Raw genomic sequence first — 14,611 nt, forward strand, 5'->3', positions numbered from 1 at the left:
GAATTGACTACACATTTCTCTAAAGAAGTGATATAACTGGCCAATAAGTACATGAAAACATGCTCAACATCACTAATTATTAGGGAAATGCAAATCAAAACCACAGTGGGATACCACATCACACCTACTAGGATGGCTATAATTTAAAAAACAAACAAACAAAAATGGAAAATAAGAAATGTTGACGAGGATTTGGAGAAAATAGAAACTTTGTGCGTTGTTGGTGAGAATATAAAATGATGCAGCCAGTGTGGAAAACTGTTTGGCAGTTCCTCAAAAAGTTAAACACAGAATTACCATAAGACCCAGCAATTCCACTCCTAGGTGTATATTCAAAAAAACTGAAAGCAGGGACTTGAACAGATAATCTGTACACCAATGTTCCTAGCAGCATTATTCACAATAGCCAAAAGGTAGAAAACAATCCAAGTGCCCATCAAGCAGATGAGTGGATAAACAAAATGTGGTATGTAAATACAATAGAATAACATTCAGCCATAAAAAGGAATAAAATTTTTATATATGCAAGAACATGCATGGACCTTGAAAACATTATGCTTAGTGAAATAAGTCAGCCAGAGAAGGACAAATGTTGTATGATTCCACTTATACGAGGTACCTAAAATAGGCAAATTCATAGAGACAGAAAGCAGAATAGGGGTTATCAGGGACTGGTGGGAATGGAGTTGTTGTTTAATGGGCACATAGTTTGTGTTGGGGATGAGAAAGTTTGGGGTATAGATTGTGGTGATGGGCACACAGCATGTGAATGTATTTAATGCTGCTGAATGATTACCACTTACAAATGGTTAAAATGATAACTATTATATATGTTTTACCACAATAAAAAAAATAAAACAAGAAAAAGACCAATGTGATACCACTGTACACTCTCCCTCAAATGGCTAAAATTTGAAGCACTTACATTACCTTGTATTGGAGAGGATATGGAACTACTGGCTCTTTCATCCACTGTGTGCTAGAATGTGACATGGTATAACCACTTTGGTAAACAATGTGGCAGTTTATTGGAAAGTTAAATGTACTCTCATTATATGACCCACCATTTCCACTCTTGAGTATTTACTCATGACAAATGAAAACATGTGTATTCACAAATATTCTATACAAATATTCATAGCTGCTTTATTTGTAATAGTTCAAAACCAGAAATAATCCAAAGGACCATGAACAAGTGAATGGATGAACAAATAAAAAGTTATGTTACCACCATTTAAAAAATGAAAGGACAAGTCATAGGCTGTGAGAAAATATTTTCAAATCATACATCTGATAAAAGGCTCACATCCAGAATATATAAAGAACTCAGTAATTAGAAGACAAATAACCCAGTTAAAAAAATAGGCAAACGATTGGAATACATATCACCAAAAAATATATACAAGTGGCTTATAAGCACACAAGTACTTGTATACAAATGTTCATAGCAGCAGTATTCGTAATAGACAAAAAGTGGAAGCAACCCAAGTATCTGTCAACTCATGAGTGGATAAACAAAATATGGTATGTTGTACAGTAGAATGCTATTCCTCAGTAAAAAAGGAACAATCTACTGATTCATGCTGCAACATGCACGAACCTCAGAAACATTATGCTTAGTGAAAGAAGCCAGCCACAAAAGACCACATAGTGTATGATTCCATTTTTTTTTTTTTTTTTTGGTGAGGAAGATTAGCCCTGAGCTAACATCTGTTGCTGATCCTCCTCGTTTTGCTGAGGGAGATTGGCCCTGGGCTAACATGTGTGCCCACCTTCCTCTACCCTACATGACGGACGCTTGCCACAGCATGGCTTGATAAGCGGTGTGCAGTTCCATGCCCAGGATCCGAACCTGCGAGCCCCAGGCCACCGAAGCGGAGCACATGAACTTAAACGCTATGCTACCAGGCCGGCCCCTGTATGATTCCATTTTTATAAAATGTCTAGAATAGGCAAATCTATAGAGACAGAAAGTAAATTAGTTGTTGCCTGGGGCTAGAGGTGGGAACAGGGATTTCCTACAATTGAGCACAGAAGATCTTGAGATGATGGAAATGTCCTAAAAGTGGATGATGATGGTTGTTCAACTCAGTAATTTATTAAAAATCTTTGAATTGTACATTTCAAATAGCTGCATTTGTGATATATAAAATACACCTAAAAAGTAATAAGAATCCGTAGAGTGCATGGAAAGCATTTACAGTCGTTTATTTACACGTCAGGTAAAGACTTTGATTTAGACTTGAGGTTAATGTTGAATAATAGATCTTTTTTTATTTTTTGAGGAGGTTTGGCTCTGAGCTAACATCTGTTGCCAATCTTTCTTTTTCTCCCCAAAGCCCCAGTACATAGTTGTATATCCTAGTTGTAGGTCCTTCTGGTTCTTCTACGTGGGACGCTGCCTCAGCATGGCTTGATGAGCGGTGAGTAGGTCCGTGCCCAGGATCCGAACCGGCGAATCCCAGGCCACTGAAGCAGAACACGCGAACCTAACCACTGTGCCACCGGGCCGGCCCCTGTAATGGATCTTTTGAATAATAGAATTAAAAATTTATTAAAGGGGACTTAAAATATCAATAGGATGCATTGTGTATGTATGGTCTATGCCAAACTCCCAAAATGTCAAGTTGATATGTTTTTAAAACTCAGCTGAGAATAAACAAAAACAAACTAAAAACAAACAAAAAATACAAACAAAATATTAACAGATGGAAAAGACGAGCCACAGACTTAGAAGATATTTGCAGCCTATAAAACAGACAAAGGATTAGTATGCAAAACATAGAAATGCCTACTACAAATCAGTTTTAAAGAGGCAAACATTCCAGTATGGAAATAGACAAGAAATACAAGCAGATCATTACCAAAAGAGGAAAATTGAATACATAATAAACATTTAAAAAATTCTTCAGGAGTGACATCAGCAAGATAGCAGAATAGGAAGCCCCAGTCCTTGTTTCCCCACAGAGAAATTGACTTAATGATAGTATATGGCCCCAAGAGCCTTTATGAGAACTCCAGAAACCAATTAAGAAGTCAAGCTCAAAGTCAAGAACAGCCATATTGAAACGGATAAGAAAGCCATTTTATATCAACCACAGTAGCCCTTCCCCTAAGCCAATCCAGCTTGCGGTTTCTCCCCAGGGAGATAAAGAAAAGAGTGGAATGTGTCCAATGTTCTGGCTTTGTGGGGGCTGCCTGTGGGACTGGTGTCTGTGTTGCCTAACTCTGACCACTGCTGGGGAGCCAGCATACTTTCAATGCCTGGGGACTATGGAGAGTTAAAGAGAGTTCCGCTGCTTTTTGCAGCACCAGAGAATTGACTGCTGCAGATGGAGGTTGGCTCAGGTCAGCATGATTAGGAGAAAGCACTCAACTCTCAGCTTCTCTCTTGGGTGGGAGGCGGGGGGAGAGAAGAGTGGAATGTGCATCCAATGTTTCAGCTTTTGAAGGGGCTACCCTAGGGATTGGTTTCTGTCTTCCTTGACTTGAAGCAGTAACAGAACCAGCATAGTTTGGATGCCTGGGGAGCTGCAGAAAGCAAAAGATCTTAGTGGCTTGTTGCAGCACTAGAGAACCTGCAATACCACAGACAAACACAGAGAGAGGAAGAGATTACAAACTCCTGAAAAAGAAACTGGCAAAGCTCCCTAATTGGGAAATTATGTGCACAAACCCAGAGAAGATGCATTCCCCCCAAAAAGTTTGAAGGACCTCCAGACTCTCTAGCCAGATTGATTAGTGAAAGTCTTCCACTACACAAATCCAGTCCATTAAGACTGGGAGAGGTGACTGTTTCTTCAAATGCATGAAACATAACAAAAAATAACAAGACACACAAACAGGAAAACATGGCCCAATCAAAGGAACAAAATTAATCTACAAACCTACCCTAATAAAGAAATGGAAACTTATGAATTACCTGACAAATAACTCAAATAGTCCTAAAGGAGCTCAGTGCACTATAGTAGAATACAGAAAAACAACTGAACGAAATCAGAAAGATGATATGTGAACAAAATGAGAATATCAACAAAGAGATAGAAATTATAAAAAGACAACCAAACAGTTATTCTGGAGCTGAAGAATATGATAACTGAATTGAAAAATTCACTAGAGGGTTCAACGGTAGACTTGATCAAGGAGTTAACTCAAAGATATATCCTTTGAAATTAGCAAATCAGGAGAATAAAAAGAAAAAAGAATGAAGAAAAGTTAATTAAACCTAAGGGCCTATGGGACACCATGAAGTGGATCAATTAAATGCATTGTTGGAGTCCCAAAAGAGGGAGAGAGAGAGAAAAGGGCAGAGAGCTTATCAAATCTGAGGAAGGAATTCAACATCCAAATTTAAGAAGCTCAAAGAACTCCAACTAGGATGAACTTAAAAAGGCCCACACCAAGACATGTTGTAATGAAACTGTCAAAAATCAAAGACAGAGAATGTTGACAGCAGCAAGAAAACAACTTATCACATACAAGGAAGCTCCCATAAGATTATCAGTGGATTACTCACTAGAAACATTAAGGCCAGAAGGGAGTGGGGTGACATATTCTAAGTGCTAAAAGTAAAAACGTGCCCACCAAGATTGTTATATTCTGCAAACTGTCCTTCAAAAATGAAGGAGAAATTAAGACACTTCCAGATAAACAAAAGCTGAGGGAGTTCATCACCATTAGACCTGCCTTATAAGAATTGTTAAAGAGAGTTTTTCAAGGTGAAACAAAAAGACTCTACACAGCAACATGAGAGCATACCAAAATATAAAACTCACTGGTAAGGCTAAATATATAAACAAATACAAAATTCTGTAGTACTGTAATGGTGGTGCATAAATTACTTTTAATTCTGGTATAAAACTTAAAAGCATAAAAATAACTATAACTATAAAGCTATGTTAATGGATACAAAATGTAAAAAGATATAATTTATGACATCAATAATATAAAACATGGAGAGGGTATATAAAGGAGTAAAGTTTTTGTATGCAACTGAAGTTATCAGTTTAAAATAGATTGTTAGAACCATAAGATGTTTTATCTAATTCCCATGCTGACAACAAAGCAAATACCTATAAAAGTTACACAAAGGAAAAGGAGAAGGGAATCAAAGCATATCACTACAAAAAAAAAAAAATCAATGAAACACAAAAGAAGACAATAAAAGAAAAAAAGACAGAATAACCAGAAGACAGTGAAATGGTAGTAGTAAGTCCTTCTCTATCAGTAATTACTTTAAACATAAATGGATTAAACTCTCCAATCAAAATACATAGAGTGGCTTAATGGATAAAAAACAAGGTCCAACTATATGCTGTCTACAAGAGACTCGTTTTAGATGTAAGGATATACATAAGCTGCAAGTGTAAGGATGGAAAAAGATATTCAATGTGAATGGTAAGCACAAGAGAGCAGGGGTGGCCATACATATATTAGACAAAATATACTTTAGGTCAAAAACTGTTACAAGAGACAAAGAAGGACATTATATAATGATAAAAGGATCAATTTACTAGGAATATATAACAATTGTATATGCACCTAAGAGCAGAGAAACAAAATATATGAAGCAAACACTGACAAGATTAAAGGGAGAAGTAGAAAGTAACACAATAATTGTAAGAGATTTTAATACCCCACTTTCAGTAATGTATAGATCAACCAGAGCAAAGATCAATAAGGAAACAGAGTACTTGAAAAAAATGATAGACCAGTTGAACCTTATAGATATGTACAGAACACTCTACCTAATAGCAGCAGAATACACATTCTTCTCAAGCATACCCAGAACGTTCTCCAGGATAGATCACATGTTAGGCCATAAAACAAGTCCTAACAAATTTAAGATTGAAATCATACCATGTATATTTTCCAACCACAATAGTATGAAACTAGACATCAATAATAGGAGGAAAACTGGAAAATTCACAAATATGTGCAAATTAAACAATGTGCTCTTTTTTTTTTTTTTGTGAAGAAGATCAGTCCTGAGCTAACATCCATGCCAATTCTTCTCTTTTTTGCTGAGGAAGACTGGCCCTGGGCTAACATCCATGCCCATCCTCCTCCACTTTATATGGGACGCCGCCACAGCATGGCCCAACAAGCGGTGCATCGGTGCATGCCTGGGATCCGAACCCGGGCCGCCAGCAGCAGAGCACGGGCACCTAGCCGCTATGCCACAGGGCCGGCCCGCAATACACTCTTAAACCTGAAGAAGAAATCACAAGGGAAGTTAGAAAATATCTTTAGGCAAGTGAAAACAAAAATAGAATATACCAAAAACTATAAGATGCAGGAAAAGCAGTACTAAGAGAAAAGTGTATAATGGTAAACACCTTCATTAAAAAAGAAGAAATATCTCAAATCAACAAGCTTACTTTATACATCAAGGAACTAGAAAAAGAAGAACAAACTACACCCAAAGATACATGAGGAATGAAATAATGAAGATTAGAGCAGAAATAAACTAAATAGAGAATATTAAAACAATAGGAAAAAATCAAAGACACTAAGAGTTGGTTTTTAAAAAAGATCAACAAAATTGACAAACCCTTAGCTAGACTAAGAAAAACAGAGAGAAGATTCAAATAACAAATATCAGAAATGAAAGAGGAGACACTACAACTGTTGCCACAGAAATAAAAATAATCATAAGACACTACTATGAACAATTTATATTGCAACAAATTGCATAACCTAGAAGAAATGGATAGATTTTTTTTATTGATGTCATAATAGTTTATAACATTGTGAGATTCCACTTGTACATTATTATTTGTCAGTCACCATATAAATGCACCCCTCACCCCTTATGCCCACCCCTAACCCCTGCCTCCTGGTAACCACCAAACTGTTCTCTCTGTCCATGTGTTAGTTTATATTCCACATATGAGTGAAGTCATTCAGTGTTTGTCTTTCTCTGTCTGGCTTATTTCACTTAACATAATACCCTCCAGGTCCATCCATGTTTTTGCAAATGGGACAATTTTGTCTTTTTTTATGGCTGAGTAGTATTCCATTGTGTGTGTATATATATGTATCACATCTTCTTTAGAAATAGATTTTTATAAACATACAACCTACCAAGACTGAATCGTAAATTAAAAAATCTGAACAGGACCGGCCCCGTGGCTTAGCGCACTCCGCAACTGGCGGTCCAGGTTCGGATCCCGGGCGCGCACCAACACACTGCTTCTCCGGCCGTGCTGCGGCTGCATCCCACATACAGCAACTAGAAGGATGTGCAACTATGACATACAACTATCTACTGGGGCTTTGGGGGTGGGGGGAAAAAGGAGGAGGATTGGCAATAGCTGTTAGGTCAGAGCTGGTCTTCCTCAGCAAAAAGAGGAGGATCAGCACGGATGTTAGCTCAGGGCTGATCTTCCTCACACACACACACACAAAAATTAAATATCTGAACAGATCTATAACTAGTAAAGAGATTGAATCAGTAATCAAAAACCTCCGAACAAAAAAAATCCCAAGACTATATGGCTTCACTGGAGCATTCTACCAAACATTTAAAGAAAAGTTAACACCAATCCTTCTCAAACTCTTTAAAAAAATTGAAGAGGAGGGAATACTTCAAAACTTATTGTATGAGGCCAGCATTGCCCTGATACCAAAATCAGGTAAAGATACTACAAGAAAACTATAGACCAATATCCCTGATGAATATTGATGCAAAAATCCTCCACAAAATACTAGCAAACCAAACTCAACAACACATTAAAAAGATTATGCAGTATGACCAAGTAGAATTTATTCCTGGCATGCAAGGATGGTTCAACATGAAAATTAGTCAATGTAATACACCTATTAACAGAATGATGGACAAAACCACATGATAATTTCAATTAGTGCAGAAAAACTATTTGATAAAATTCAACACTGTTTCATGATAAGAACATTCAACAAACTAGGAATACAAGGGAACTACTTCAACATAGTAATGACCATATGTGAAGAACCCACAGGTAATATCATACTCAATGGTGAAAGACTGAAAGCTTTCCTTCTAAAATCAGAAACAAAGCATAGATATCCTCTCTCCCCGCTTCTTTTCAACATAGTACTGGAAATCTTAGCCAGAACAATTAGGCAAGACAACGAAATAAAAGACATCCAAATCTAAAAGGAAGAAGTAAAGTTATCTCTGTTCATAAATGACATGATCTTATATGTAGAAAACCCTAAACATTCCACAGAAGACTGTTGGAAGTGATAAATGAATTCAGTAAAGTTGCAGGAAAAAATTAAGACTCAAAAATCAGTTGCATTTATATAAAATAACAATTAGCAATCCAAAAAGGAAATTTAAAGAAAGTCTCATTTACAATAGCATTAAAAAGAACAAAATACTTAGGGATGGACTTAATCAAGGAGGTGAAAGACTGGTACACAGCAAACTACAAAACATTGGTGAAAGAAGTTAAATATGACACAAATAAATGGAAAGGCATCCTGTGTTCACAGCTTGGAAGACTTAATATTGTTAAAAGTCCATACAACCCGAAGCAGTCTATAGATACGATGCAATCCTATCAAAATCCAAATGGCATTTTTCTTTTGCAGAAATAGAAGAAAAATCTTAAAATTCGTATAGACTCTCAAAGGACCCCAAATAGCCAAAACAGTCTTGAAAGAAAAAAACAAAACCTGAGGCCTCACAGTTCCTGATTTTAAAACACATTACCAAGTTACATTCATCAAAACAATTTGGTATTGACATAAAGCTAGACACATCTTAGACCATGGAACAGAATAGCAAGGAAGTTGCAAAAAGATATCCATAATAATGTCATTACTTATATAAAATTTTAAAACACTCAAAACAATGTATGCATATAAAGTTAAAGTGTTAAACTAGACAGAAAGGACCTACACCAGCTTCAGGGGAGTGCTAACTCCTGGGAAAGGGAAGAGCAAGTGGGATGGGAGAAGGGTGTTTCAACTGTAATTGAAACATCTTACTTCTTTAAAATATCAAATAGAAATATTAATAAAAGGTTAGCATTGTAAAATCTGGGCAATGGGTACACAGGATGTTATAATAATTATGTTTTCCATGTCATAAGTATTTTATAATAAAACTTTAAAAACTAAAATAGTGTTACCTAGTAAAATACTAAAAAAGAAAAGATATTAGCCATAATAAAGAAATTATTTCCTGCCTCAGGGTCTTGTTTCCAAATTAGCAGGTGTAGTTCATGAAAAAAATAATCATCTTTAATCAGCCTTAGATTGCTTCGTATTTATTCCTTTTTGCAGTATTTTTTCCCTTTGTTTACGTCTTTTTGCACTCTACTCATATTTGCTTATACTGGTCTTTCCAGACTCTTTCCTCAGAATTATTTGTGCTTTTCATTTGCTCATCCTTGGACAGGAGAAGACAGCAGTTCAGAAAGGCATCTAAACTCTGCTGACCACAAATAGGAGAGCGTGCTGGAAGGTATTAGCTGATATGCTCTTTATAGCTGAAAAACTTCCATTTGTGTCAAGTGGGACCATTTTCTGTGGCAGGTTCATTCCCAAATTCATGACTGTTTCTTTACGAATGATGTTTGTTTTTCAAAAACAACATGAAGGGGCCGGCCCAGTGGCTAGTGGTTGGGTTCGCGCGCTCTGCTTCGGCAGCCCAGGGTTTGTGGGTTCAGGTCCTGGGCGCAGACCGGCGCGCCGATTGTCAGGCCATGTTGTGGCGGCGTCCCATGTCAAGTAGACGAAGGTGGGCAAGAACATTGGCCCGGGGCCAGTCTTCCTCAGCAAAAAGAGGAGGATTGGCAACGGATGTTGGCTGAGGGCTAATCTTCCTCACACACACACAAAAAACAATATGGAAAAATTCCCTGGTGAAAAGCAAAGTCCACTGAAGCATGTCCATGCTGGTGCCCTGGCTGGCAGTAGCAGCAAGGATAAAATGGTGATTAATTTGGTTATTAGTTTAGGGCATTCTTAGTCAAAGCAAATGTATGATGTAATTAGTAAAATTCTTTACTGAATTTACCAAGAATATGAGATGCCTGTGCTAGTAGAATGTCCTGTGGACACTGACGCATCTGATACATTCCTAATTTGCTCTATTGAATGATGTTTACTGTGGAGTGTTTTTTTTTTTAAAGAATTTTAGAATTCAACAAGATAAATTTCTTGCAGGTATTTTTCTGAATGTGTTGAGTTTTTAGGGAAATTCAATCTCTTGGATTAAGTTCACTTGTCCTTATCAGAAGATTGAATTTAAAAAGCAGTTTGATGCCCAACATAATTTTTAAGTCTCTTCATGAGGTTTTAAGGTCCTGCTTTTAAGATCTAAAACCAGGAACTTCTGTTCTCCATTCATAAAAGAACCTGGATCCTAAAAGCTTGTGTGAGACTCAGAACTCTAAGTCTACAATTCCCTAGTGAATTATAAATTCAACCAAGTGTGCTCTCTTGTCTTGACTAGAAACTGATTTCATGAAATCAGGTAGAGAAATGGCATCACGATAACATTTGAAAGAGCTGCCGAATATGCTGGAGCTATTGTAGTTGTTGCCGTCATAAGTTATAATAATGATTAACATATGTATCATAATAATATATAAATTTTCTTTATTGTATATCTGAAGTTTTCTGTACATTTTTAAGATTTAAAAATCAAAGAAGAATCAGAATACAGCATAGTGGGCAAACTACTTTCTACAATCTTGAATCCAGATATTCGCATTATTTATGAAATGTGAGTTTTATCATTACTTTCCTTCCACTAGTTATGACTTCAGATGTTCAACCAGCCAAAAGCCTCTCAAACTTAAACACCATGTAAACAGTGCTATATTGGTTTTCTCTGTGGTTTGTTTGGTTTGTTTGGGGTTTTTTTTTTGTTGAGGAAGATTAGCTCTGAGCTAACATCTGTTGCCAATCCTCCTCCTTTTGCTGAGGAAGATTGGCCCTGAGCTAACATCCATGCCCATCTTCCTCCACTTTATATGTGGGACGCCTGCCACAGCATGGCTTGACAAGCAGTGTGTAGGTCCGCACCCGAGATCTGAACCCGAGAACAGTGGGCCGGCCCCTGTTTCTTTTTTTATAGAGAGCACCTACGCATTCTTTTCACTTTTCACCATTTGAATGTTTAAAGTTCATTTCAAAAGATTCAAAAGACTTGTAGAAGATCTAGAAATTAATCTAATAACTTTGATGCATAAATTGTCAGAGGAACAACAAAAAAAGGAAAATCTGCTTAGTTTCCTTTTGCCTTATTTTTAGAGATATGATAAATGGTCTTGTCACAGCATTTTAAATAGAGTTTCACTTGCCACCAAGTAAAATCAACAATTCAGTGACAGAATGTTTAAATTCTCTCTTCTTCTTTGCTACAAACCATCTAGACAGAGCGACGTTGTGGACTTTCTGAGCATCATCAGGTTATCTGGTAGTTCTGTAGTTTGCTGAAGATGGTTTGGAAGCTTCAGTACAACCACATGGGAAGGATGTTTCCAGCAGTATATGGTTGCCGTTGAGCATTCTGCAGTTGAATTCCTGTGCAAAAATAATTTGGAAGTGCTGCTCTGGCAATCAATCAAGACCTCATGCTTCGTGTAATACAGTCTGGCAAGTATGCATCACTCCAGTTGAAGTTGGATCTCCATGTTCTGGCAAGCTTCAGATCAAAAGAAGGAGCTGTGAAGGCCATGAGCACTTTGAAGCCCTTCAGAAGATTATCAGTTGATGGGCCGGCCCCATGGCTTAGCGGTTAAGTGCATGCGCTCCGCTGCTGGCGGCCCAGGTTCGGATCCCGGGTGCGCACTGACGCACCGCTTCTCTGGCCATGCTGATGCCACGTCCCACATACAGCAACTAGAAGGCTGTGCAACTATGACATACAACTATCTACTGGGGCTTTGGGGGGGAACAATAAATAAATAAAAAATAAATAAATAAATAAATAAATAAATAAATAAATAAAAGAAGATTATCAGTTGGCCTGTTTGCGTTTTGGTAGAACCAAGAGCTACCTGTGTTTACGTGAAAATTGAGAACTTTTCATGAAAATTATTTTTGGACCTTTTTCAGCCTATTTGGGAGATACAATCTGCAGCCTGTAAGCTTCAGTGCTTGCTAAATGCCATTGGTGCCCAGGTCGTCTTTTCCACTCACCCAGTCACCAGTGATAGTCTCTGACTCTCCTTCTTTCTTAAAGATAATGAGAGAAAAGTTGCACTTATAGGTATTTTAGAGAGGAAGATTGATAAAACAAGGCTAGAGGGAAAGATCACCACCTCCCTGCTTCTTTGTTTCAGAGTTTTGGATTTATTATGAGTACATGTAACTCGCAGGCATATTTTTCAGTTTCTCAAACGTTCATAGAGCCCTTACTGTATGCAAAATATTCTGCTAGATTCTGTGCAAAATATACATACGAAAAAGTGTTCTACATCTCACACACACACATATATACAACAACTTTCCTCCTCTCTTATTCCATCTAGTAAGCTCATATATGCCAGAAGCTTAAGGTTTTTACAACTCAAGCTAAATATGTCTTTTTGTTAACAACTTAGATGTTGGACTCAAAAACATATTAATTTTAGGTCTAAAACCACTTTGATGGTGAGTTTGAGAAAGATGTTAGAGCACTACGGAAGACAAATGTTGTTGAAGTGACCTCAGTCATTTAGGAAAGTGGTAAAGAACAAGAAGTGAATTTTAGAAAAGATAAATATTTGAGGAGAAAAGACAAACTGTTCACACATGAGAAGAAATCATTGTGTAGTTTGACAAAAAATTGTCTTTGAGAATTTTACTGTTGATTATCAAGAAAATAATACAGCTAAACTAATAATTTATAGGAATCAGTAAAAATATAAACCTTAAATACAATTCTGTCATATTTCCTTAAAGTATTCAGATTATTACTAGAGATTGATATCTAGTTCTGGGGACTGCTACTAAAGAGGGCATATAGAGCAGCCTTTCTCAAACTTCAGTGTGCATAAGAATCCCCTGGAAAAATGTAAACAGATTTCTTGGCCTCACTCCTGGGGATGCTGATGCTGCTGATTTGAGGACCATACTTTGTGTAGCTCTGATGTAGAGAAGTTGGACAGATCCTAAAGACTAAAGTGCAAGACCTATGAGGAATAGCAACTCTCATAGTCTAGTCAGGAGAGAATAAGATGAAAATGTACTGTAAGAAACTAAATCAAGTGATGAGCTAAGCACATGAATGTCCTAGCATTCACTTTATACTTCCGACTCCTAGAAATGATGGGGGAATTTTAACAATTAAATATATAATGCTATAAAACAAGGGAGGCTTTTGCTGAACCACGAATTATGAGAAAGGCTTACAATCGTAGATAGTGAGATATTTTTGAAGGAAAATACCACAGCCCAAAAAGCTTGGGAGAGAGGACTACTGCAAAAGGTAAACGTTACTTTGGGGATGGATTCAAGGAGTAGGAGGGTTCCTGGCAGCCAACGAGATAACTTGTTGGACTACTGCAGTAATAGCAGCCAGCCGGCCAGGCCCTCATACACTTCTCCTTATCCACTGTCCCCAAATAAGAGACAATAGAGATGTCCTGTTCCAACAAGAAGGAGGGAGGAAGCTTTGGAGGAGAAACAAGCACCAAATGGCTATCAACTCCCAGCAAGTTTGGGAGTGGTCTAATACCCAGAATACAATTTATTGGCAACCCCAACCAGCACTACATCCTATCCCTCCCCAGAAGTACTGGAGGCAGGCTACATTAAACAGAGCATTCATGGAGAGGCTAATGTGGAATCCCAAATTCCAGAAAGAGCGAAGAAACAAAAATCACTAGATATTCATGGAAAACCACCACCATAAGGAAAAATGAACCAAATTCAACAAATAGAAGATGCAAATGCAACAATTAAATGCATTCCCTAGGACGAGCAAGTGGATTTTTTTTAAAAAAGTGTAATTGTCCTAAGAATAGTAAGACAAACTATCAAATGCTTGAAATAGGAATAAGTTTTTTTTTTTTTAAGAGGGAACTTAAGGGAAAAGAAGAAAAACCAATAAACAGGCTAAATAGGAGATACAGTTGAATAGTAAATAATGACTTAAAAGATTGAACCAAGTAGTTCTCCTAGGGTGTAATACAAAAGGACAAAGAGATGGAAAGTAAGAAAAGCTTTTTTGTTTTTTCCTTTTTTGGATAAGAGATCAAAAGGGGATGTCAGGGAAGATGGTGGAGTAGGAAGTGCCAGGAATCCATCTCTTCACCTAGACAAAAATTTTATTGACAGAATCTGTCTGATGTAACTATTTTGGAATTCTGCAGTCTATTTGAAGACTTGGAGCTTTCAGGTGAAGGCTTGGCCAGTAAGTTGTGGTTAATTTCAGCGGTTGTTATGGTAGAGACTACCCATCACCAACCCCCTAGACCTGTGGCAGGCAGCCATACCTATGTTCCTAAACAGGCTTGCAGGAACCAGAGTGGGCAATGCTTGATGAGTTTTGGTATAGTATCGAAGGAGAATATGCACAATTATATGAAGAGGCTATTAAAATACTCCTGCCTTCTTAAATTACATATCTTTGTAGGGCTAGACTGTCTTCATATACTTCAACCAAACAACATATTGCAACAGA

The 14,611-nt window shown here is 37.3% G+C and overlaps 2 protein-coding genes across 9 annotated transcripts in view; one reads left to right on the forward strand and one right to left on the reverse strand.

Annotated features, from left to right (window-relative positions):
* The window catches only part of FANCC (FA complementation group C), a 267,168-nt gene that overhangs the window by 187,763 nt on the left and 64,794 nt on the right, over positions 1-14,611 (forward strand). The gene's annotated exons all lie outside the window — the stretch shown is intronic.
* Positions 1-14,611, reverse strand: part of AOPEP (aminopeptidase O (putative)) — a 514,798-nt gene that overhangs the window by 74,166 nt on the left and 426,021 nt on the right. The window lies entirely within an intron of this gene.

The sequence above is a fragment of the Diceros bicornis genome, chromosome 22 (genome assembly GCF_020826845.1).
Source record: "Diceros bicornis minor isolate mBicDic1 chromosome 22, mDicBic1.mat.cur, whole genome shotgun sequence".
NCBI classification, from domain to species: domain Eukaryota; kingdom Metazoa; phylum Chordata; class Mammalia; order Perissodactyla; family Rhinocerotidae; genus Diceros; species Diceros bicornis.